Genomic DNA, 25,593 nt, shown 5'->3' with positions numbered 1-25,593 from the left:
ATCATTTATCAAGATGGTAAATTGAATATAATATATATTTTGTTTTGTTCAATATACTGATGGGTTAATTATATTTTAGAGATACAGCTAAATGTTTTACATTTATGGAAATATTTATATGTTCGTGCATACTTCATACACGCAGAGTTATATAAATAAATCTTTTACTGCAAGCTGTTAAATGAATAATGTCCAAAAGGAGTAAAATTAAAATTTGGGTCTTTTTTTTTCTGTGAAATGGTCTTTTGTGTGTGTGTATGAAATGACTTATTTGATACCGAGATTGGCAGAAGTTCTTTATGTTCTCAAGTATTCTGTTAACACATGCTTAGGTCCAAGAGTGGTATGATAAGTGATTATGAAATGCTTTGTCTTTAGGGTTCTTATAAAAACCTTCTACTGTTTTAAAGTTTATTTATGTATTCGGGGAGTGAGAGAGAGCACAGGTGGGGAAGGGCAGAGAGAGAGCGGGAGAGAGAGAATCCCAAACAGGTTCTGCATCACCAGTGCAGAGCCCGATGCAAGGCTCAAACCCGTGAAACGTGAGATCACGACCTGAGTCAAAGTTGGACACTTAACTGACTGAGCCACCCAGATGCCCCTAAAAACCCTTTTCATTTTTATTCATAGACAGGTTGTTGGCTACTGTATTAGTCAGCTTGGGCTGTTATAACAAATGTCACAGACTGGGTGGCTGAAACTACAGAAATTTATTTCCTCACAGTTCTGGAGGCTTGAAATCTGAAATCAAATGCCATCACGGCCTGTTTCTGGTGAGAGTCCTCTCCCGGGTTTGCAGATACCCCCCTTCTCACAGTATGTTCCTGTGGGTTTTGTTGGTTTATGTGCACGGAAAGAGAGAGGTTGAACTCTCTAGTGTCTCTTTTTATAAGGACACTAATCCTATGGGATCAGAGCCCCACCCTATGACCTCATTTAATCATAACTACTTCCTTATTCTGAATACAGTCAGACTGGGGGGTGGTTAGTTCTTCAACATATGAGCTTTGAGGGGACCCAGACATTCAGTCTTTAACCCGGTACTCAGTCAATATGTAGAAGTCATCAAAAGCCAATTAATTGCCCATTTCCATCTTTGATTAGATGCGGTAGCCAAGGCATATCCGCTTAATTCTAGAGCAGTGACGAATCTTGTGAAAGCTTCAACTGATTTAATTCTAGGGTTTCTGTTAAAATGAATGATTTTCTAGGCAGAGGACACTCAGAATTTCTCAACTAGTCACCTTCTTTCCCATTGTTGCAATAATGTAAACCCAACCACTCCCCAATTTTTTTTTTTTTTTTTTTACCAGAAGGAGAATGCCATGATTGCTCACTTGTTAGGAAACTCTCCAAGGCCTGCAAAGACTCAGTAGAGCCTCCCTTTAATATCCTTAATTTAAGTTTGCTTGTTGATGGCTTAACTTCAAAAGAAAAACTAAAAATTGCCATGCAGGTTATGTTATAACAGATCCGATTTACACTTGAAATATAAGACACTCTCCCAAATTAACTCAGTTCAAATGATGAAATTAATTTTCCATGCCCAGATCTGCCAGCTAGCAAAAGATAACAGAGCAAATATTTACACTAAAAGTAAGTATGATTTTGGGCTAGTCCATGACTTCGAATACTATAGCGTTTCTTAATTTCTACAGAAAATCTTATGAAAACAAGTTTTAAAAAAGTATATGCTTTTCTATTACCTAAGGAGATAGACTTAATGATAGTGAAGTGTAGCAAAAATGCTTCAGGGTATTATCCATAATAGCAGAGCTCAACTGGCAGTGATATTGACTCAACTTTGGTGAGGTAATTTTAAGAGTATTTCCAAGGTGTTTGCAGTGCATGCCCTACCCACCCACATCATAATTCTGATAAGACCATAAAATAACAAATGGATAGAAACCAAACGGACTGTGAGGTGTTCTGGTAATTGTTCATTCTCAGAATTGATTGAGACTTTTCTTGGAGTCTTTGCCTTTGATATAATAGATACACTCTGTCCTAAAGAATGCCATCCCATTATTCAGTGTGATTTCTCAGAACTGTAGAGCTTCAGTTGTGCCTTTAGAAGCTATTCCAGTGTTCCATGAGGCCAGCTTCTTCTGGATGGCACAGGTGGCTGTCATGGGTCACTCCCATACTCTGGTTTGGGGCTATGCTGTGTGGGGATTCCGTTCCTGTGAAAAAGGCATCCTATACTCCCCTAAATAAGAATGCTAGCTGATGTTCTGCTCAGAAAAGGAAAACCCATATCTGAATAGCACCTGTCCTTGTGAGGACAAACCATTGGCCTCCAAGATGGAGGAGATCCAATGTAATTAACTTCCCATCAAGAGTTTGGTTGATCTCCTTGAGGAGTTGTGCTACATCAGGGTGTTAGGGGTTAAATCGTGCCCCCCCCAAATTTCATGTGTTGAAGTCCTAATCATCAGTACCTCAGAATGTGATCTTTAGAAATAGGGTCATCGTAGATCTAATTAGTTGAATAAGGTCATACTGGAGTAGGATAGACTCTTAATCAGATATGCCCAGTGTCCTTACAAAAAGGAGAAATCTGGACACAGATACACAAAATGCAGAGAACACTATGTGAAGATGAAGGCAGCGATGAGTGAATGCCTCTATATATAAGCTGAGAAACACCACAGATTACCCATAAAACCATCAGAAGCTGGGACAGAGGCTTGGAACAGATTTTCCCTCACAGTCCTCAGAAGGAACCAACCTTGCAGGCATCTTTGTCATAGCCATTTCACTTCCAGAACTGTGAGAGAATAAATTTCTGTTGGTTAAGCCACCCAGTTTGTGGTACTTTGTTACAGTAGCTTGGGCAAGCTAATATATTGGGAGCCTAGTGTTGGTTTCCTTTGCTGACCTGTTGGACATTCAGAAACACCAGGAGCTTGACCCACTTGGGTAAGTGATAGTCCATGCTGTTGGGCTCTGACTCTGCCACTGTGACCACTCTGGTCATCATGCAGTGCCAGGGTGGTCAATGACAAGGACTGGCTGACATTATGCAGCCAAGTCATTTTATTGACTGCCTTTCCAGTGGTAGATGTTTTGGTGGGGATTAGCATTTAATCCACATTTAGAACCCACTCTCGTAGGTCATGGATAGGTCTCTACCATAGACTTGCTTGTCTCTACTCTCCTAGTTCTTTTCTTTCCAAGTCCTTAACCAGACAGCCACACTATTGGCCACTGCATGGAAATCTATACCTATTCTCACCTTGGGCTATTCTTCTTTGCACAGAAAGTGAATGACTAAATATACTGCTCAGAGCTCTATTGGGAAGAATTTCCCTTTCTACTGTTTTTCAAGGCCACCCGTATATGTATCTGTAAGGTATCCACCATCCATTTTTGGCTTGCCCTCATTAACCAAAAGTCTACTAACCAACCTAGACTTTTTCCTTATTTTTCAGCTGGTTGTTTGGGCCGCTTCATATAGCCATGAACACAAATCAGGAAAAAGGTACTGATGCAACAATGGTTTTCATGGGGGCACTGAGCAGCCTATTCTGTCCTGCTTGATCTCAGTCCAGATGTACTATCTTCATCTTGTGATGGACTGCTGCTGGGCCCATCTGAATCTATGATGTGATGAGACTGACGGAATCCAGTTCATAAAGAGTGCTTTTGAACATACAGTTATTTGGTATGCTATGGTTGAGCATTTCATCTCTACCAGCGCTCAGAAAAATGCCAAAGGCTATTTATCAAAGACTATAAATCTCTGTTATAGATGGCATGGACTTGTTTCAGAATCCCAAGAACCTGTGTTGTGACTCTCCCACTAGAACTTGTCCTACGTTCTATATTGCACCTTTGACCATCGATACCTCCAACACCACAGGACTGCTGCCATGTCCTTTTGTGCTGAGGCCCAGCTCAGTGCTGGCAGTGTCTTTGTTATGCAGGGAATTACTTACAGAACCCGAAGAGGCCTTCTAGGCTCTATGCTGCCCTCTTTTTGATAGGGGACATAAGAGGCAACAATTTGTCTTTTAATTTTAGTTTAGCATGTCCCTCACCATGGGATCTCCCACGTGGCTGGGTTATCTCCATCCTCTAGAACATGTGTGTCTTACCAAGACCTCTAGCCCACCAGCCACTTCTTGTGTTTTCTGTCCGATCAGCATGATGGCATCAAGACAACAGATAAGTGTTGTATTCAGAGGGAGGTCAACAGTCCAGATGCCTTTGTACAATATTATGACAGAAGACAGGAGGGTTAAAGCCTTGGAACCTTGAGGAAAGACTATAAACAAAAATTTTTATATGCTCCCAAATACTTGTGATCATCTTTTCAAATCAGAGAGTGAAAGAATGTGTTTGCCAAATCAATGGCTGCCTACCATGTTCCCCAAACCTTATTAATATGCTCTAGCAATTCAACCACAACTGGCACAGCAACTGGTTCACTGCAAATACTCAGTTAAGTCTACACTAGTCTATAGTCCTTCTCCAGGATCCATCCATTTTCTGGAAGACCTGGCCTGGAGGGTAAATAGAGTTATGACAGGGGAAACCAGCCCTGCAGTCTGTCTAGGTCTTTATTAGTGCCAGGAATCTTCTCCAGTTTTTGGAGCTCTGATACTGTGTTTGGTTTACTATGTTGGCCAGTGTTGTGGGGGAGAGCAGTTTCAGGTTTATATTTGGCTTTCCCCACATGGTAGTTTTTACTTCACAGATAAGAGATCTGATACAGGCGTTAACTCCAATTTCCATATATATCAATTCCAATAATGTACTCAGGGACTGGGGAAACAATGACGTAGTGGCTTGTGGATGAAGTGGGCACACTATAAGGCAAAACTCCATATATTACATGGACATATGGGCTTCCCACTCAAAGTAGGGCCATGATGATGCTTCAGATCTCCCAAGTGTCAACTCAAAAATGTCTTGATACTTCCCCAGTGTACTATCACCTAGGTAAATGGCTATAAGTTCTTTTAGGCAAAGATTTAAGGGAATAGTTATGGTATATACTTGCCTTGATGTTATAAGATTCTTCTTTTAGGGCTGCAATCACCTCTTCAGTCAATGAATTGTGGGAACTTAGCAAAACGTATTATTTTTTATGTTAAAATTTTTCCACCAGGGCCTTGATCTTCATATAATGGCCTGCATTGGCTGAGGGTTCTGACATTGCTGGAGCTCTATTATATTTGTCCTTCTACTGAAGCCGATTAGGGCCTTCTTGTGAGCTTCCGCCTAGATTCTGTCTCTCATACAACCATTAACTATCTGTTAGCAACTCTCAATTTCTCATTATCCTGCAGGATATCAATGCATCTTTGTAATAATCAGTTAACCCAAATTTGGTGTCTTGCTATCTTAGCAAGACATTGTTTCTCTCATTTTTTTTTTCCAAATGTCTGCATCATCATATCTGACATATATTTTGTCACATCAGGACATGGCTCCAAGTCACTATCAGTGCAAACTGAACCACCATCATGTATCAGGGACTATTCATATCCTATCCATCAAGCAGGATACACTGTCTCATCTGCTGAGCAATGAGTGAGCCATCCCCAAGTTCTGTTCTTACCACCTATTTTCTCAGATTATATCTAGTACCATTTGTAGTAGTCCAGGCCCTCCAAGAAGCAGATTCAAATGATTTTAGCAGGAGAAATGCCTGCGAGAAAAAAAATGGTGAGTCAAGCTGGGAAAGCCATCAGAGGTCAAATAATTCTGGCCCTGAGTGAAGGAGAAAAGAATGGTGGGTGAAAGCGTCCTAGACCATTGCACAATCTAACAAAGTCAGCAAAGTCCCCGTGGAGTTCACAAAGCAAAATTGCTCATTAAAGAACTTTTCTGCATCCCAGAATCGGTGCCATCTTAGTATCACGGAAGTGCTTACTCACTTGTTGGCAACAACCTATGGGAAGCACTGTGTCCACTCAAACATGGTGATGGATTTCGGAGAACAGCAGCTGGGGCTCTGGGTCAATTACACGCCCTCTAATTGGAATTTTGCACTGTTTGTTCTCATGGACACAAAAATGCCCTTCTATAGGTCCTTCCTGGGGAATGTCTTATGAACTTAACCTAGAGTTCAGTCTTGTAGGAATTGGACCTTGACCCAACATCAACAAAACATTTCCACTGAGATTATTTGCAATCATTCATGGGCATGAGACTTCTGTAGTCTCACATAACTCTGCCCTTAGAATTTCAGGATGGTTTAATGTTTTGCTGTTGCCATCTTGAAATTCCTAATAATTTTTGAACAAATGGGCTGCTATTTCATTTTTCATTGGATCCTGCATGTTATATAGCCAGATCTGTCAATCCTACCAAAGAAATGTAGCCCATCCTGAATGAAAAATATTGGAGCTTTTTGGCTAAAATATTGTTTGTTCTTTTCAAAGAATTTCCAGACAGCTTTTCAGCAGCTGTTTAGCTCCACTCTGAAAAGTTTTCCATTTGAAGAGACCAATCATCAGCTCACTTCTGTTGAGATATTTAATACTTATATTTCCATTGGATTCTATACCCCTTTAAATCTCTACTATTCATGAGAATACAACTCCTGCTCTGGAAGTCCAATAAAACACCTGAATTCAGTAACCAGCATTATCATGGTCAATTACATAGCATTCAATTTCCTGTTAGTAAGCCAAAGGGCAGTTTATGCTCAGAATAAACACATCTGGCCACACCTATATAAATATTCTAGATTAAGTAAAAAATAAATAAATAAATAAATCCGTGACTGGAGGAAAAAACCAACTAGGTGTCTAGAAAAGACCCAGATGAATGTAGGGACATAATTTTTTGCCTGGATTTGGTAATTTAGTTTCTTGTTTCAGGTTCCCATACAAGGACTTATCAGCACTTTTCCCATTGATGACTGGCCGAGTTACAGTTGGCCAGTGGATCCTTTCCAGAATCTTGAGAGTTACTGGACTGTCATTGTTACATCAGACAGTTCAACTCTTCCTCCTCTTGCAACAGGAGCAAGAAGGATCAACCCAAGTCCAACTATACATGATCTTCTTCAGAACGTTTCCTGATAGGAAGAATCATGGCAATGATAACAACCTGGAAGCTGTCCATTCGTGTCCTGTAAGCTAACTTTGTCCACCCTGGGTCAAAAGAGACTACTGAGAAGACGAAAGTAGCCCTGATGGCTGTCAGCTGAGCTGGCCTGGTTCTAACAGCTGGGCCATGGTATCCTGCAGGCCAACAAGAATGTCACAAAACTAGTCAGACAAGCCCATTCTGTGACTGCAATGCGGCAAAACAGAAACAAGGTCAGTTGTTTTTATGGAATTTTATGGAATCATGTCTGACAGAGCACAGCCAAAATCAAGAACACCGTCCAGATCACAAAATGGTGAGACATCGCCCTCCTTTTGCTACATGAGTGACTGGTGTTTCTTTACCAATTATAACTTTACCCTACGTCACTCTCCTGCCTTTAGATAAAAAAAAAATTTGCGATACCTTAGAATTGCCCTTATTTTCTTGGCAGCACTTAATTCAGAGCAAAACTATGCTTTCTTGAACCTTCTCCAAAATTATGCAACATAAACCCCCAGGTCTACAACACGCTCCCGCACTCTTTCACCTAAATGCTCCATGGCTCACCATGGTGTGTATTCTTTCTCATAGCAACCAGCCAATAACCCCAGCTTTGACTACAGGTGTGCTTTCTGTAGGACACAGCTAGAGGGCGCTGACTGTTCTGCTCAGTTTTTAATTTTGATTCTATCTTCCTTTGGCTATTTGTTAAAGTTGGGCTCCTCACAGAAATGTAAAGGCAGGAACTGTGTTGATTTTGTTCACACTGTATTCACATAGCCTGTACAAAGCCTGGTATTTTGTATTCTGTGAATTAATACTTGTTGAATGAATGGAGAAGAAAGGAAATCCGAGAATAGAAAAAATCAATACATTTGACTTGCAAAAGTTGGAAAAAAAGATCCTATTTACTTTGTAAAACTCCATAAGCAAATTTCACCAAGTATGACAAGCCTAGGATCAATAGCCTTATTTTAGGAAGACTCCCTTGGAAACAAAGACACTACAATGGGATATTATTTGGCCATAAAAAGGAATGAAGGACTGATCGCCCTACGGCATGAATGAAGCGCCAAATTCAATTTAGATACTTATATTCATATAATTCACCCACTTAAATAGTTGAGGAGATTATATGAATATAAGTATCTAAATTCCATCTCAATAAGGCTGTTACCAAAACACAAAACAGCAACAGCAGCAAAAAACAAAGACCGTCAGTAGAGATTTTATACCTACTAGAGACGATTAGAGATGATATTCTTGAGGTTTTAATGACAGGAAACACACTATTAACATTTTGCTCTGCAAAATGGCAAGACACAGAAATAAATACGCATTGTTTTGTAAAATATATTTATACACACAGAGAGAATAAAAGGAAATGCCCTAAAAGGTTGATGCTATTTATATCTGTGCTTCAAGAGATTTTCATTTTCCATTGCATAGTTTTCATATTTTCCAAATATTCCATAATGAGAAGATATTAGTTATAATCAGAACAATATTACAGAAATATTTGGCTAAAATCTTATGATTTTTGTCTTGATGCAGTTCTGTCGCAAAATAGAAAAAAAAAGTTTTGGTTTCTCTCAAGGTAACCGTTCCTCACAGAGGACACAGGAAATATATATATGTGAAAATGGTGTCTTTTTTTTTTTTTTTGACACATAATGATCACTTTCTCAAGCGAATGGGCTGTCAGGAATTAATACTTTCTTGGTATTTGGTGATGGCAATTGGATCAAAATTACCCAGAGAGTCAAAGGCAAAACTCGAATTTTTCACAGCTTGGAAGAAAAATAGTATGCCCTAAAGAAGACCATATTAAATGTTTGATGTTCCATTTATGACTTACCAGAAATAGAAAACCCTGATCTTAAAAAAATCCAAATTCTTCTTTAAAACATAGTTTAAGAAAATCTCAAGAGGTATAGAAAAATGCTAAATATAAAATACGTAGAACTTTTGCAGAGAAAATTTTGCAAATCACAATGTTACGTATAGAAGAAAAGGAAGATTAATTTATTATAGAGGTGAAGCTGGAGAAAACGAAAGGTCTAGTGTGAGAAGGACTTTGAGAGAGGAGCAAGAATTTTGGTAGCTAATTTACAAAGTAACATATTACAGGATGCAATTGACTAGTAATGTACTCATTCAGAAATGCCCATAGTGGGTCATCTGGGTGGCTCAGTCGGGTTAGGCAACCAACTTCAGCTCAGGTCATGATCTCATGAGTTCTAGCCCCGCATCAGGTTTGGTGCTGATGGCTCGGAACCTAGAACCTGCTTCAGATCCTGAAGCAGATTCTCTTTCTGCCTTTCCCTCACTCAGGCTCTGCCTCTCTCTCTCTCAAAAATAAATAAACCTTAAAAAAAAAAAGGAAATGCACATAATACATAAGCATCACAGTCTCTGTCCTCAAGAAGTTTCATACTAGTGGGGGACACTAAAGAAAGATTCAAAACTCCATGCGGATGTTCAGGAACAATATGTATCAATAGCAAATTCACACTGGGACTATGAATAGACATTAAGAATACACAGCAGTAGAGAGCCAAGTAGCCCTGGCATTCAGCTCCTGCAAATCAGGTAGTCAGATCAGGAGTGTATCCTGGATATAAAGCACATAAAGTCTCCTCGGAACCCAGAAATAGGTTTTTATTCTATTCTGAGAATAATCAGAAATGACCCAGCTGCTTGAATTCATTGGTTCTCTTTTCAGAAATATTTTTTTAATGTTTATTTTTGAGAGAGACAGAGACAGAGTGAGCAGGTGAGGGACAGAGGGAGAGAGAGAGAGAGAGAGAGAGAGAGAGACAGAATCCAAAGCAGGCTCCAGGTTCCAAGCTGTCAGTACAGAGCCCACTGTGGGGCTCGAACTCATGAACTGTGAGATCATGATCTGATCTGAGGTCTGACACTTAACTGACTGAGCCACCCAGGTGCCCCTCAGAAGTATTCTTAAGCACTTCTCCCTGTCTATTCAGCTCTGCTTCTGTTTCCCCCAAACTTAGTTTGACCCTGATTTTAATTCTGCCTAGAATCTCAGTTTCGTAGATGTTATGGACTGAATGTTGGTGTTCCCCTAAAATTCGTATGTTAACACCCTAATCACTAGCGTGATGGCATTTGGACATGGGGCTTTAGGGTGATTAGGGTTAGAATGGGTCAGGAGGGTGGGAGCTTCATGATAGGATTAGTACCCTTGTAAGAGACACTGGAGAGGTTGCTTGATGCCTCTCTCTCTCTGCCATGTGAGGACACAGCCAGAAGGTGGCAGTCTGCAAGCCAGGATGAAAGCTTCCACCAGAACCCAACCCTGCTGGTAACTGTGACTTCCAGCTTCCACAACTGTGAGAAATAAACTTCAGTGGTTTAAGACACCTAGTATATGGTATTTTGTTATGGCGGCCCAATCTGACTTTCCCCATTGCCCCTTAAAAAACTTATGTTTTAAGACATTTTATTTTTAATTTTTTAAATGTTTATTTATTTTTGAGAGAGAGAGAGAGAGAGAGAATGCATGGGGGAGGAGCAGAGAGAGAGACACACACAGAATCTGAAGCAAGCTCCAGGCTCTGAGCTGTCAGCCCAGAACCTGACTCAGGACTCGAACCCATGAACCACAAGATCATCATGACCTGAGCTGAAGTCGGATGCTTAACAGACTGAACCATCCAGATGCCCCTTAGGATATTTTAAATATTGGAACTGTGGTAGAAAAATATTGAGAAAATGAAATGGTAGAAAGTGTTATAAAATAACCAGCGTAATTAGTGTGTCTGTAACTAGTGCACATAAATTTTCTAAAATTCCACAACCAAAAGCAAAGGTGTGCCTTGGTCTCACCTTATCCTATACACATTAAAAAAAAATTTTTTTTAATCTTTATTTTTGAGAAAAAGAGACAGAGACAGACAGACAGACAGACAGACAGAGTGCAAATGGGGGAGGAACAGAGAGAGATGGAGACACAGACTCTGAAGCAGGCTCCAGGCTCTGAGCTGTCAGCACAGAGGCCAAGGTGGGGCTTTAACCTACTGATCATAAGATCATGACCTGAGCCTAAATCGGACGTTTAACCGACTGAGCCACCCTCCTATTTAAATTTTCTATCCTAATTGCTTGATACTAGTTTTAAATTAATTGATCATTTGATTCTCTTAAAATAGAGATGGAGAAAGCTATTTTCCCATATCTGCCTGCTTGTTTTCATTATGATAAAATAGGAATGACCCCCGAAGAAACAATGGCTTCGCTATTTTTTCATGTCCGAAACATTAATTAACATTACGTTTGAAAATCTATCTTGGAAAGACTTTTCTTTGCATATTGAGCTATACTCATTTAAGTAGTCAGCATAAATCACTCTTTGCATGGGACTTACTTGATCAGGCTTCATCAAACGGCCTTTTGCAGTAAATTTGCTTGGCAGGCACACGGGGAGATCACGCTCTTAGAAAATGATTCTTGTTCTGTTCTGTGACTGAGACGTTTTTCAGCTGTGCTAACGTGTTGCTGGCAACGGATGCTGTGAGCCTTTTCCTAGGGAAGCCACGTTTGTGGAACTTCCAGTCCTTACCCCCGCACGCCTGCAGTAGCCGGAGGACAGAATTGACTTCCTAAGAAGCTGTCTAAACCCACCAGGACGCTGGCAGTCCACCTTTCCCTCAGTGCTTGTTTTCCAAACCCAAGAAACAGAAACACTGTCTCTCATGAACAGCAGAGCCTACCTCTTGTCCAGGACCCACATGGAATGATCTTACTGCTCCTCTGGCAAAAAGATTCTATCAGAGTCCTAGTGGAAAGGAAAGACATTTCCAGAAGATAATTTAGGAGACAAGCTGTATGCCCGGTATTCTAAGTGATTTAAGTGAATCCTTTGGATCAGAATATCATATTATGGCTGCATATTTCGGTTTCAGTGCCTGAGCGCGTAACAGATCTACCTTCCCTGGACTGTATTCTAATGCGCAGCATTGGGCTTTTTAGCAAAGCCCAGAACTCTTAACTGACTGTAAAAGCTAAGAGAGCTAAGATAGGTCACAGTTTCTTGTTCATTTTGAATTCTAAGACGTGTGGTTAGGACTTGTCTTGATGCTAAGCTAAGGCATGGTATGTTTACTTTTCTCCTTTTAATTCTGGGTTGTTCCTTTTCTGTGTTGTGATTTTATTGTGTTCCTCTTCCTCGATGTCTCTTTTCAAATTCTTTTTTTCCCTTTACAATGGGAGAGTAGAAATATGTGATAAAATGAGTTGGTTTTAAAAATTAATGTTGAAAGTCAGAACTGCATAAAGTGAAATTGATTTGTTCCCCTAAAGGTTCAATCCCATAGATCCTTCTCGGGAAAGAGAAAAACCATCACCTGTCTAGGCTGGCAGTACAACGCAGGCCACCCCAATCCTTGCCACACTGACAGTGAAACAGGCATTATCAAATGCTGCGAATCTTGCTGGTAAGGACACAAAAAATGATTATGACCTTCTTCTTCCTCTCAAAAGTATGTAACACTTCATGAAATCTAAAGGCAGTTATAACTGTCCAATAATTGCAAACACAAGGGCTTTATGAGGTTGTACTTAACTGTACGCAAAGCTTTATCATACACCTTGAAACTATTTCTCTGGATGTGTGCATAGGATGTGGAAAATTCTGGCTTGTTATTTTATCTAATCTTTACATACTAGGATAGATTAAAAATTGTGAGGCTCACATACTCTTTTCAATATTATCACATTTCCAAACATTTTACATATTTGATTTCCGATAAAAGAAAAAAGAATGAAAGCTTTAGCTTCATACAAAGAAAAATAGGGAAATTGGGCTAGGACTAATTTGTAAATATAGGCTTGTTCCTTTTTTTGATTTTTTTAAAACCAATTCACAATGATTTGCTTCATACAGGAGAGTTGGTCTAATAAAGATGGCTTTGGGCAGCTTTTCATCTTTATCTACTCATTTGACATTTTCCCCAAATGCCCAAAACGCTGAAGGAAAAAGTACATGAATGATAGGTCAGAATAGTTTTTCTTGAATTCAGGGCCTCTCAACATGGGGCTTCCCCCAGATTGACATTTTCATTAGGATTGAGATTTGTAGAATACCCAATATAAGGCAAAAGACACTAAAGGACCCAGAAGACCACAGGCTGATGTAACCAAGAGCCATACCTGCCCTTTTCCTCAGCTTGACATCTCTATTCTTCCCTTTTCTTATGTTATCTCTGAACGCTTCCTCTCTGTGATGAATCCTGTAGATGAATGTTGAGCCCTCTCACCACAGGAGCCAGTTGCTAGATGGTGAGGTTTTTTAAATAGAAAGGCAGAGATTTGTTTTATAAAATTTTCTTTATAATCATCGCAGGCCTTGATGCTACGTGTTTGGATTTCTTTTAAAATGTAATCAGTAGGGCTCCAGGCTATATTGAATCTTAGTTAGAAAAATTAATGTGCCATTTCTAGTTCCCAATTAGTGTGCATTAAATTGAGATACAAGGCATAAATTTTGAGCCCTGTCTAAATTTAATTTATGTAACTATATTTTTTGGTGTCAACTTTGGTGCCATTCATATTGGAAACCATAATGAGAAGATACCAAACAAGTAGACAATATGTTGCCAGAGATTTTACACAGAACGGTTCTGTTTCTAGAAATTTATTTTAAAATGATATGTGAAAGAATTGTAGAACAGTGACATTGCAAACAATGTCAAGGTGCGATGATAAAGAATAAGTACTTGCATCACCTGGGGGAACTCCGTGCCCCACTTTACCAGGAAGATTACCTATTTCCTGAATCCCACGTTCTCTTTCATGGCTTCACTCTGGTTTTGCTGGATCAGATATACCAATAGCTTCTTGAAAAAGGATGGAGAGAAAGGATGCAAAGAAAGTTATTTCAAAAAATATTTTGTGCTTCTGAAAATGACTTTAATCTGTATTTTACCGGATACTTTGGCTGGATATTGATTCAATTTGAAAGACATATTCTGTTAACTTCTAGCTGCTAAAGTTGCCTTTGAAAGGTTCCTATGCAATTATAATATCTTATCCTTTGCATACTTTATGTCAGTGTTCTGAAATTTCAGTCATATACCATCATGGGATTACTCTTTAATTTATTGCACTTGGTTTTTTGATGACCCCTTTAAAATCTAGAGTTCAAAGCCTTTGGTTTGAAGAGTTTCATCATATTGTTTGCTAATACCTTTCCCCCACTTTCTCCTTGTCTTGCAAGGGACATTTAACTTGCTGACTGATCATCTAATTGTCTTAATTTTTCTCTACAACTTAGTATCTCTTTCTTTTTTTTAAGGTTTATTTATTTGAGAGACAGAGAGAGAGAGAAAGAGGGAGACATAGAATCTGAAACAAGCTCCAGACTCTGAGCTGTCAGCACAGAGCCTGTCACAGGGCTCGAACTCACAAAATGTGAGATCATGACCTAGGAAGCAGTTGGACAATTAACCCAACCAAGCCATCCAGGTGCCCCTACATCACTTTTTACTTATGTTTTATCTTATAGGAGATTTCTTCAAATTTATTAGTCAATTATTATTATTTTTAATTTTTCCCATCACATTCTTTGAATTTTCAGGAATCCTTTCTTTCTTTAAATTGTGCTTTTATACCATTCCATATATTCACTATTAAGGAACTTCTATTCTTCTTATCTCTAAGTGTCTTTCCTACTTTTATTTGTCTTTTTAGGCTATAAAATTTTGTAGTATATGCGGGATAATGAAAAAGACAACACCTGAAGCTAATATGACATTGTATGTCAACTTCACTACATTAAAAAAGGAAAGCGAAGGAACAAAATTTTGCAGTGCTTACCATTGCTGGTATTTACTATTGCTATATTTGGGATCTACTCATTTCTGCTCCCTTCATTTATTCTTCTTTGTTTGTTTTTCCTGCTCTTTTCCCAACATTTAAGCAGGATGTTTAGCTTATTAGTTTTCAGCCATTTGATGAAAAGTTATGCCTCTGGTGAGATGCAATAATAAATCTCAAATTGACTTTAAGTATATATGACCCCTTTAATAAATAAATGCAGAAGAAGTGTTTGATATAATTCAGTATCAATTCTTGGATCAAAAGTAAAACAAGATGAGATCATAAACATTCTTAACCTCAAAAATCTATGATATGTCATTTCAGGAACAATATAGTTAGTGGTGAGATCTTGAAAGTATTCCCGTCACATCAACAGCACAACAGGATGACAACTGGCATTTCTATTCAACACTGTTCTAGACAACACAGTACAACAACAAAAGCAACAAATGCCAATGATAACAAGATAAAAAAAAATGAAGTTATTCATAGTCTATTCCTTATGTCTAAATAAACTGCACATGAATCAAATATTTAAGTACTTAAATGAAAATGTAAAATTCTGAAAAAATTATGAGATCATTTCTTTATGATCCCAGAGTGAAAGAGGTTTTTGTTTATTTTAAACTAAGCCTTTAAATTCACTGAGAACAAATACATTAATAACTTCAACAACATTAAAATGAAAATCTTCTGTATGACGCGTGTGCATGCGCACTCACTCACACACACTCACACACACACACACACACGTTAATTAAAACTGACCCCAAATTTTTGCCTCTGGGAGTCTATGCTGTGAATATGGCTATACCCTCCAAATGACATTATGTCATTGTTTGTAATAGTAACATCTTGGAAATGTGCATCAAAATGGAATTATAATTATTATTATTAAAAAGAATAAAAACACTCCCTGTAATATTATATGTAAGATATACTGCTAAGTGTATAAACCAAGATGCAGAACAGTAGATAGACAGATAGATAGATAGATAGATAGATAGGTAGATAGATAGATAGATAGATAGATAGATAGATATCTCAAGCCATTTTTGTGAAAGAAAAGGAAAACATAAGAACAAATATGTTGTTTCTTTTCTTTTTTTAAATTCTACCAAACATTTGTTTATTTTTTAAAATTAATTTATTGTTAAATTGGCTTCCATACAATACCCAGTGTTCATCCCAACAGGTACCCTCAACAATGCCCATCACCCACTTTCCCCTCTCCCCCACCCCCCAACAACCCTCAGTTTGCTCTCTGTATTTAAGAGTTTCTTATGGTTTGCCTCCCTCCCTCTCCATTTGTAACCTTTTTTCCCCTTACTCCCCACCATGGTGTTCTGTTAAGTTTCTTAAGATTCACATATGAGTGAAAACATATGGTATCTGTTTTTCTCTGATTGGCTTATTTCACTCAGCATAATACCCTCCAGTTCCATCCATGTTGCTGCAAATGGCATGATTTCATTCTTTCTCATTGCCAAGTAGTATTCCATTGTATAGATAAACGACATCTTCTTTTTTTTTCTTTTACAGTTTATTGTCAAGTTGTTTTCCATATAACACTCAGTGCTCATCCCAACAAGTGTCCTCCTTCATGCTCATCACTCCTTTTCCCCTCTCCTCCATCNATTGTTAATTTTTGAGGAACCTCCACACTGTTTTCCAGAGGGGCTGCACCAGTTTACATTCCCACCAACAGTGTAGGAGGGTGCCCATTTCTCCACATCCTCACCAGCATCCATAGTCTCCTGATTTTTTCATTTTAGCCACTCTGACTGGTGTGAAGTGGTATCTCAGTGTACACCACATCTTCTTTATCCATTCATCAGTTGATGGACATTTAGGTTCTTTCCAAGTTGTGATTCTTTATAACTGCATAAAGAAACATTAAAAGAACACACAGGACAATAGTAAAAGTATCTATCTATACAAGGCGGAAGTGAACAAGTCAAAGGAAACACTTCCTAAATTTGAACAATTAACAGATTGGAAAGACATATTTTACCAAAATGAAGCCTTATTTTAAAGCAATAGTAATAAATACAATATAGTCATAGAACAGAGATAGACATATAGACCCATAGAACAAATAAGGAATTCAGAAACACAGTCATGTTCAGGTAGATATTTGATGTTTGATAGTGGTAGTATGGTAGGAAATGTTCAGACTCACCATGCTTCTATGTGCTTCCCCACATATCTCATACTCTGTCACTTGGACCAAAGCCATGTGACTAATTCTAATCAGTAAGGCATAAGTAAAAGTGATGTATGTCACTTCCATGTCCAGGCAGTTACCGAAAAAGACAGATGAGAAGCCACTAAGGTATGGCAACATTCAGCTTCTTGTTCTGGGTAGAAGGTTTAAAGATTTTGTTTTATCATTTTTCCCTATAATGTCCATATACTATTTCATATATGCCTTTGTATTATTTAGAGTCCTCCAGAGAAATAGACCCATAGGAGACATATATATATGTATATATATATATGGCCTCATACTATACACTTAATATAAGGAATTGGCTTACAGGATTATGGCATGTAAGAAATCCAAGATCTGCAATCAGCAAGCTGGAGACCCAGGAGAGGTGACGCCACAAGTTCTAGTCATGTCTGAGTCAGAAAGCAAGGCAAGACTAATGTCTCTGGTCAAAAGATAGTCAGGCAGAGAAAGCGAAATCTCCCTCAGTCTGTTTTGTTCTATTCAGGCCTTCAGAGCGTTCAATGAGACCCATGTATGTTGGAGAGGGAGATTGGTTTTACTTAGTCTACTGAAGTAAATGTTAATCGCATCCAGAAATGCCCTCATAGACACTCTGAATAATGGTTGACCAGATATCTGGGCACTCTGTAACCTAGACAAGTTGACACATAAAATCCACCACCACAACTCACAAGCCCACTCCTTGCCAGTGGGCACTCAGACCCACCTCCATAAACAATACTCAGTCTCCAAATGAAGATGGGAACAAAATCATAATTCCGCCTAAGATCATACAAATATCTTCTGTGCAACCCAAAACTCAGGGTCTTTCCCAGAAGAGATGGTAACCTCCTTGAGTAAGGTTTACTCCTTGATAGCCTGTAAATTAAATGCTAGGATGTAAAATTAACAATACTTAAATACCAAGATACATATCATTACATTATATATTGTATAATAAGGGAACAAGAGAGGGTAGAAAACAAAAATATTGGTTAAAGTATGTGTCGGTCAGCTCAGGCTGCTGTAACAAAGTCCCATAGACTGAGTGGCTTATAAACCACAGATATTTATTTCTCACAATTCTGGAGCCTGGAAGTCTGAGACCAGGGTGCCTGCACAGTCAGGTTTGATAGAGCTCCCTTATGGATTGCAGACTGCTGATTTCTTATATTTTCAAGTGATTGAAAGACAGGTAGCCAGATTTCTGGCCTCTTCTAAAGACATAAATACCATTCATGAGTGATTCACCTGCATGACCCAATTACCTCCCACAGGCTGCATCTGCAAATACAGTGGGGATTCAAGTTTCAGCGTATGAATTTTTGGAAGAGGGGACACAAACATTCAGTATATCATAATACACACACACACACACAGACACACACAGAGGCATGCACACACAAACATATAAGAAAACAATGAGGAAATAATCATGACAATTACACTACTCATTCTTTGTGGTAGTAGCTGGCATTTACAACTATCTTCTATCCCATCTGTATTCCCTTTGTTTTCAGCAAGCAACTCAGCTGGTCAGAGTTCTTTACCTGGTGGTTTAAACCATCCTTTCTGAAAGGTCTAGGTCATTTGTGGTTCTGCCTGTATTGGTTGTTGAGGTTGTTGAGGTTTCCCACGGACATGGTAATACTAAGAGAGCCCTAATGGATCTCATGTATTCCTCACCTTACCTGCATTGTGAAGTAGCAGTTCTGTTTTCCCTGAATAGTCAGAATCAGTCACCCCAGCCAGCACTGTCACACTCTTCTTTGCCTGTTGATTCAGAGGCGTGAGGAGCCCAAAGTGGCCAGATGTTGGTTTTAACTTCTAGTTCAATGGAATCATTGCTGTGTCTCCTGATGGAGGCATCTCTTACTCTGAAACCAACTACTAGGTCAGCAGAGCATAGAGTCAGGAGAACAAGAAGCCGAAGTGTTGCTACTGGATCACTAGGGGTAATCCTGATGGTGCCACCCCCGTTTCCACCCCTAGATCCTAGATTCCTGACCTATGGATTCTGGCTATGGGAGAACGAGCACTTTCTTGGTTACAGGAGGGGTCAGATTCAACAACTTATCCTTTACTTCAGCAGGGATATGCCGACATGCCCATACTCTTTACCACTGGTAAAAAAAAAAAAAAAGTCATTACAATCTTTGAATCTAATTAGATAGATTCTATTCCAGTTCTATTCCAGAAACCTCCAAGTGAATTCATAAAACTAGTTCTTAATATTCTATTCCTCTAGAAGCATTCTCAGTACCTCTATCTGTATTAGGATTCTCCAGAGAAACAGAACAAATAGGTGATATCTATGTGAATACCTACCTCTATCTCTAGCCCTACCTATATAGAGAGATTTATTATAAAGAATTGGCTTATGTAATTATGAAGGCAAAGAAGTCCCAAATATGCAGTTGGCAAGCTGGAGACCCAGGAGAATCAGGTCTAGTTCTAGTTGGAGTCCAAAGAAAACTAAGAGAGCCAATGGGGTAAATTCCAGTTAGAGTGTGAGTTGAGTCCAAGTGCAGAAGACCAATGTCCCAGCTCAAAGAAAATCAAGCAGAGTGAATTCTTCCTTACACAGTCTTTTTTTTTTCTTTTTCTATTTAGACCTTCAAAGGATTGAATATGTTCCCCCCATATTGGAGGATACTATCTGCTTTACTCAGTCTAACAATTCAAATGTTAATCTCATCAAGAACCATACTCACAAGGGCACCTGGGTGGCTCATTCAGTTAAGCCTCTGACTTTGGCTCAGGTCATGATCTCTCAGTTTGTTGGTTCGAGCCCCACATGGAGCTCTGTGCTGATAACTCAGAGCCTAGAGCCTGCTTCAGATTCTGTATCTCCCTCTTTCTCTCTGCCCCTTTCCTGCTCATGCTGACTCTTTCTCTCTCTCAAAAATAAATAAAGATTAAAAAAAAAAAAAGAAACACCCTCACAGACCTACTCAGAACAATGTTTAACCAAATATCTGGGCATCTTATGGCCCAGGCAAGTTAACATGTAAAATGAACCATCATAGCTTTTTCATATGTTTGCTATTTTTCCACAATTCTTTGTGAATTATACAAATTAGAATGGGTGAAGAAGAATTCCTCAGAAATACTCTAGGCAAAGAATATATTATCAATTAGTGCTGTTTGCATGTTTTTTTGGTTGGTACATAAAAGATTTTTACCATAAAGTTTTTATTACAGATTTAATCTTCTTACAACATGAAATGATTTATTTTATTCCTTTAATGACTTTTAATTTAAAATATTTTGTCTGATATTATAATTTCCACTTGTGTTCTCCTTTGTTAGTGGTTTCCTGATAGAGATTTTGTTTTTATCTTATTTCTAAACTATGTGTGTAATTTTTAATAAACATTACTTTTAAAAGCATTTAATTTAATTATCAAATTTTACTCCTCTTAAGTGGCAATATATTTCACAGTCAAAATTTACTATCCAAACAATATGGTTGATTTTATGTCTTCCATTTTGTCTTATACTTCCTTGTTTTAGTTACTCTGTTTTATAATTTATTTTGTTTTCTTTGTTCTTGTTGTTTTGGTCTACTTGCTTTTACTATGTAAACTCTCTTGTTTATTGTTATTTTATTTAGCAATTTAGAAGATAGAGATCCTGCCTTGAATTCTACAAGTTATTCTTTATAGTTTTTCAAAGCTGTTGGTAGTCGTGGTGAAGGTGGTGAAGGTGGTGTGTGTGTGTGTGTGTGTGTGCGCATGTAAAGAAAATAATGAAATGACTGTTCCCAAAGAGGCTAAAATTTTTACAAAGATTAGGACTCAGCAAAGAAGCAAATGCTCTGATGAGTGAACATCGGCCTGGTGAGAGGTGTCAGTGCTCCCCAGCCTCAAGATCTGGAGAAAATGATGTGAGCCTTTAGCAGATAGGATTTGCTGGCTGGCTGCTTAATTCATGTCACAGGACAGCTGCAACATGCATTTAATTGTAGGTGGAAAAGACTCTATAAGCTTTTTATACTGAGTGACGTAATGTTTGGATCTTTAAAATTTCAAGCCACGTGATCTCAATGTGCTACAGAGTGTTCTGGCAATATGCTAGTTTGATATTGTGAAGCCAGGCCTGGGTAGACAGTAGTACCTTTTGCTGCCCCAAATTCTGGATTTGTGTCAATGACCAAAAGACTCACCATGATTCATGCGTCTTGTTTACCTTGTGTCATGGCCACCGTGGCATATTTCTACTCTTGGCCAAAAGAAAGCAATAGATCAAACGTGACTCTGAGGGAGGTACCACATGCACCTCACACTTGGTAAATGTGCACAAAATTGGTAAATGTCTCATGAATTAAGTTCAAGCTAGGAGAATTTTTTTTTCTTCTGGGATATTAGTTCTCAGTTGATATTTTTGACCAACTGGTATCCCATTATGGATGAAGTTGAGATGGTTTTCTCCTTCTCCTTGACATTTTTTGTGCCTGCTATGGTTTTTGACAAAACTAAGTATGGGATCCTATGAAGATAATTTGGGCTAAGATGATGACTGAGGGGTTAGGGATGGCTTGTTCTCTAAAAGTTGTTGGTATGGTTAGTGCTGATATTATGCCTCTTATTAAATCATTAAATGCTTTATAAACAAGGCCCATGGGGTATGTGGTATCAAATTAATCCAAGCTGTGAGGCTCTAAAAGTGATGGCACATATTCTAGTGAGAAGGAGCCAGGCTGCTGAGAGTATTTCACTACTACTCAGACTAAAAGAACTGTTCTCCCTGACATTGAGGCAAATAAGAACTTGAGAGGATGATGATCAGTCTTGACACTGACACTTTTGAACTCTGAAATTTCACTTGTGAGGCTAAAAATATTTTATTTTGAATTTTAACATTCTTGTCCTTTATTGAGGAAGAGTGAGATTTAAATGTCTGTTTCAAATGTCTGTTTCGGAGTTGATGATGGAGGAGCTCCTTCTCTTGGCGTACCATAGGGCTGGAATTTCTATCATTAGAGTGACTTAATAAGTGTTGTAGTATTGAGTTTGCCAATGTCATTCTTTCACTTTTATTCCAGACAGTTGGTTCTGGGTGATGGACACATAAACCCTACAGGTATAATTTCACTGATTTTGTCCTTTGCTATAAAAAAGAACCTTGATCAGGTGCATTGTTATGTGAGCTGAGCCAATATGCTGATAAATGAGGCATTGACTCTTAGTCAACGGATGGTGGCAATGAAGGAAGTATTGTGAGTGGGGAAGGCAAATCCACATCTGGAGTGGGTCTCTGTTAATGTGAGAGCAAACTGAAAGTCCTTCCACAATTGGAATATCCGATATAATCAAGCTTTACTGGCTAACTGGCTGTCCCCAATTTGTTAGGGTGCCCATTTTAAATATCAACATTGGTCTTTGCTATTGGTCATTTGGGTAGTCAAGCTGGTGGTAGTTAGATCTGCTCTGAGGAGGAGAAATTCATGGTGTTGGACTTCTGGCTCTGGCATCTTTGCTATTTTGTTCATAAGTCCATTGTGGAGTTCCTGGTTGGCTTAGAAAGGGACTAATGTACATCCTCAGAACAGGTCATTTTGTACAACACTTCACTGAGAAGACCCTATGCAGTCAGCCCTGTAGGGAGTGTTTACATAAGACACAATTATTCTTCCTCCCGGCCTATTCTTTTTTTTTTCTTTACATTAATATATTTTATGCTTTTTTTTCTTAAATAGTTTATTGTCAAGTTGGTTTCCATATAACACTCAGTAGTCCGGGCCTATTCTTAAAAGTCCACATCTACCTATATGTCAGATGTCTTTATAATAAATACAGTCATTCCTCCCTACAAGTTCAAAGCTGCCATTCTCACAGGTTGTTTGGTAAATAGGTCAAAATGGCTCACACAAAACTATTTGCCTCCTAGATCTAAAGGAGCATAAAAGGCCTTATGCCTTTTTCTTAAAGGAAGGAGGTACAAGATAGGGTAAATTCTATTTCACATTGTGTTGAGTTAAGTTTATCTTCTCCAGCCCCCTGGGCATTCTAAAAATTCCCTGAAGTGACAGACTTCTGATTTTTTGTGAAATTCTATGCTGCCTCACATTTGTCTGGCTCAAAGAACCAAGGGGGCCTGCTATTTCTTGCTCATCAGGTACTATCGGCTCACCTTCATCAACAGAGTGAAACGGCCTATATATTCTGTGGGATGATGAAGCCATAGGTCCTTGAGAAGTAAACAGTAACGGAGAGGCAGAGAATGGATGTAGTCCTGGCCAGTAGAGTGAAGATGAATTGCTGCCACTGACAAAGGAAAAGAAATTGCTCTGGTGATCTTCACAGATGATATGGGAAACAACGATTTCATAGCAGAAATTTGCAGCTGTGTTGACTTACTACAGTAAAAGGACAAAATCTAGGCTTCTGTTGCCATTTAAGTCATTGTCTAATTACATTTCAGATAAATGTACTTCCATTGTGCAAGTCCACATCTCCCACCTGTGCATGCTATCCAGGCAAGTTAAATGAGGATGTATAGGAATTATGGCAACTTCATCTCTTAAGTCTATAAAGAATGCAGTACTGTTTCCCTTTATTCATCTCATGGGGAGAAACAGAATTCTGTGAACTCTCCTACTATAATGGCTTTCACTCCATGTTTCTAGGAGACAACAGGGTCTAGGGATTTTATTTTAAACTATGCATTTAGAATCTGTGTTCTTCATCATGTGGGAGGCAATGGACAAATTAATGGAGTTCCTGGCCCCAGTGTAATATAGACTTGGGTATACCTTTAAACTCTAGCTCTAATTGGGGGGTCATGGTGGTGTCTGTGTCTGTAGAGATTGGCATTAACTCAGGTATAACAATCACCAAAAGGTATGGGTATTTCCCTTTACTGCTCTATGTTCACCCTGATACATAATTGCTGGTCTCTTTGGGAATGGCCAGAAAGAATATCAACAGTACATACTTATGGGAGTGTCACAGGATCATTGAACATATCCAGATTCTTTTCATCCAAGGGTTTCTAGGTTTGTTTCTAGGTTTGGAAATTGGGTAATGACCTGGGTCATTCTATCATCACAATTCAAATCTTACCTCCATTCAGTAGATATAGAGGTTTTATAGTTTCAGTTACTTAGATAAAGTGGGACCTTATGATACTTCCCATCTAATTTGATCTTAAGAATCCATAATTTTATCACCACTGCCACAAATCCCTTTGGTTAAAACATTGTGGCTACTACTTTGGTTGTGCTTAAGATGACAGAACAGCAGCCACCCCTAATAGTTGCATATTGTCACATGACCTCTCTCACTTCTAGACTGATTTCCCCTGAAAACCTAGGCCCAATTCGATGACAACATTCCCCACTGAGGTATGTATTTACAGAGCTCTGGCCATATACTTGCTGACCTCTGATCTTGAAAGACAAAGTGTGCAAGGTTAGGGTAACATGAGTCCCTCAGTGATGGTCTTGAGAGGGTTAGAGTGACCATAGCCCATTTTTTATTTGCTTCATGGTGCATGAATGAGTCAGCACAGTTAAAGGCATCAACTACGTGCGATCAGACACTATTACCTGGATTTTGGCAAAACTTAAGGAAGAAAGGCAAATTCACAGACAAGTTCTATTTCAAAAGCAATAGAACCAGCCCATGGGTCAATGTATAAACATTTATACATTTATTTATCTAAGTTACTGAAAGTCAACAAGTTACTGTGCAGTTGTGTGCCAAGAGTTTTAGGATCATAGCAACCAAATAAGATCTACATGTCTTATCAGCAGGGTAATCTGATGTTATTAGTTGGCAAGTTTGGCATAAAGTACAATGACATAGGCTTCAAAATACCTCAAGGAATTTTGTTGAGCCAGGGTTCATAGAAAAGTATTTCCCAAGGGTGGTGGTGTACTTCTGCCCAGCAGCGTCACAAGTCTCTACAGCACCACTTGGTCCAACCGCACCCTTTTGACATAGAGAGGATACACAATATTGTATATTGTACTTGCCTGGTATTGACTTTCAGAATTAATTTACTATCTTGCATACAGGATTCTGTATAAATAAAATGCTTGTTCAAGGAGTCATAGAATTCCAGAGAATAGATATAGATACAGGATTCTGTATAAATAAAATGCTTGTTCAAGGAGTCATCGAATTCCAGAGAATAGATATAGATATGCAAGGTTTATCTGATTCAGCCTCATAATCAGAGGCTGATTACAGGCACAGAGATGAAAAGCTTTCCCAGTCATCAGGTTGAATTCTGTACCACTGTATGAGAATTGTCCTCATTTTTTGCTCCATGTTATTAGGAAAAGTAGTAGATATACAACCAAACACTGCTGTATGGGTTTTATGAATGTTATACTGAGAACAATAACATTATGGTTATATGTTTAGGTCAGTAAAACTGACAAGAGAAATGTACTGGTTGTACTAATAGTAATGTTGTGCTATAGGTCATATGAGACCAATAGACATACAATTTTCATAAACAGAATATGAAAATCA

General features: G+C 38.6%; 1 long non-coding RNA gene across 1 annotated transcript; it reads left to right on the top strand.

Annotated features, from left to right (window-relative positions):
- The first annotated feature begins 12,405 nt into the window (after positions 1-12,405).
- On the top strand, positions 12,406-23,491 carry LOC144228366 (uncharacterized). Its single transcript, XR_013334171.1, has 2 exons — positions 12,406-12,509; positions 23,228-23,491. It is a non-coding gene; the product is annotated as an uncharacterized LOC144228366 (long non-coding RNA).
- The last annotated feature ends 2,102 nt before the right edge of the window (positions 23,492-25,593 follow it).

The sequence above is a fragment of the Crocuta crocuta genome, unplaced genomic scaffold (assembly GCF_008692635.1).
Source record: "Crocuta crocuta isolate KB4526 unplaced genomic scaffold, BGI_CrCroc_1.0 scaffold369, whole genome shotgun sequence".
NCBI classification, from domain to species: Eukaryota; Metazoa; Chordata; class Mammalia; order Carnivora; family Hyaenidae; genus Crocuta; species Crocuta crocuta.
The sequence above is the reverse complement of the archived record's forward strand: the minus strand, read 5'-3'. Positions and strand labels throughout refer to the sequence as shown.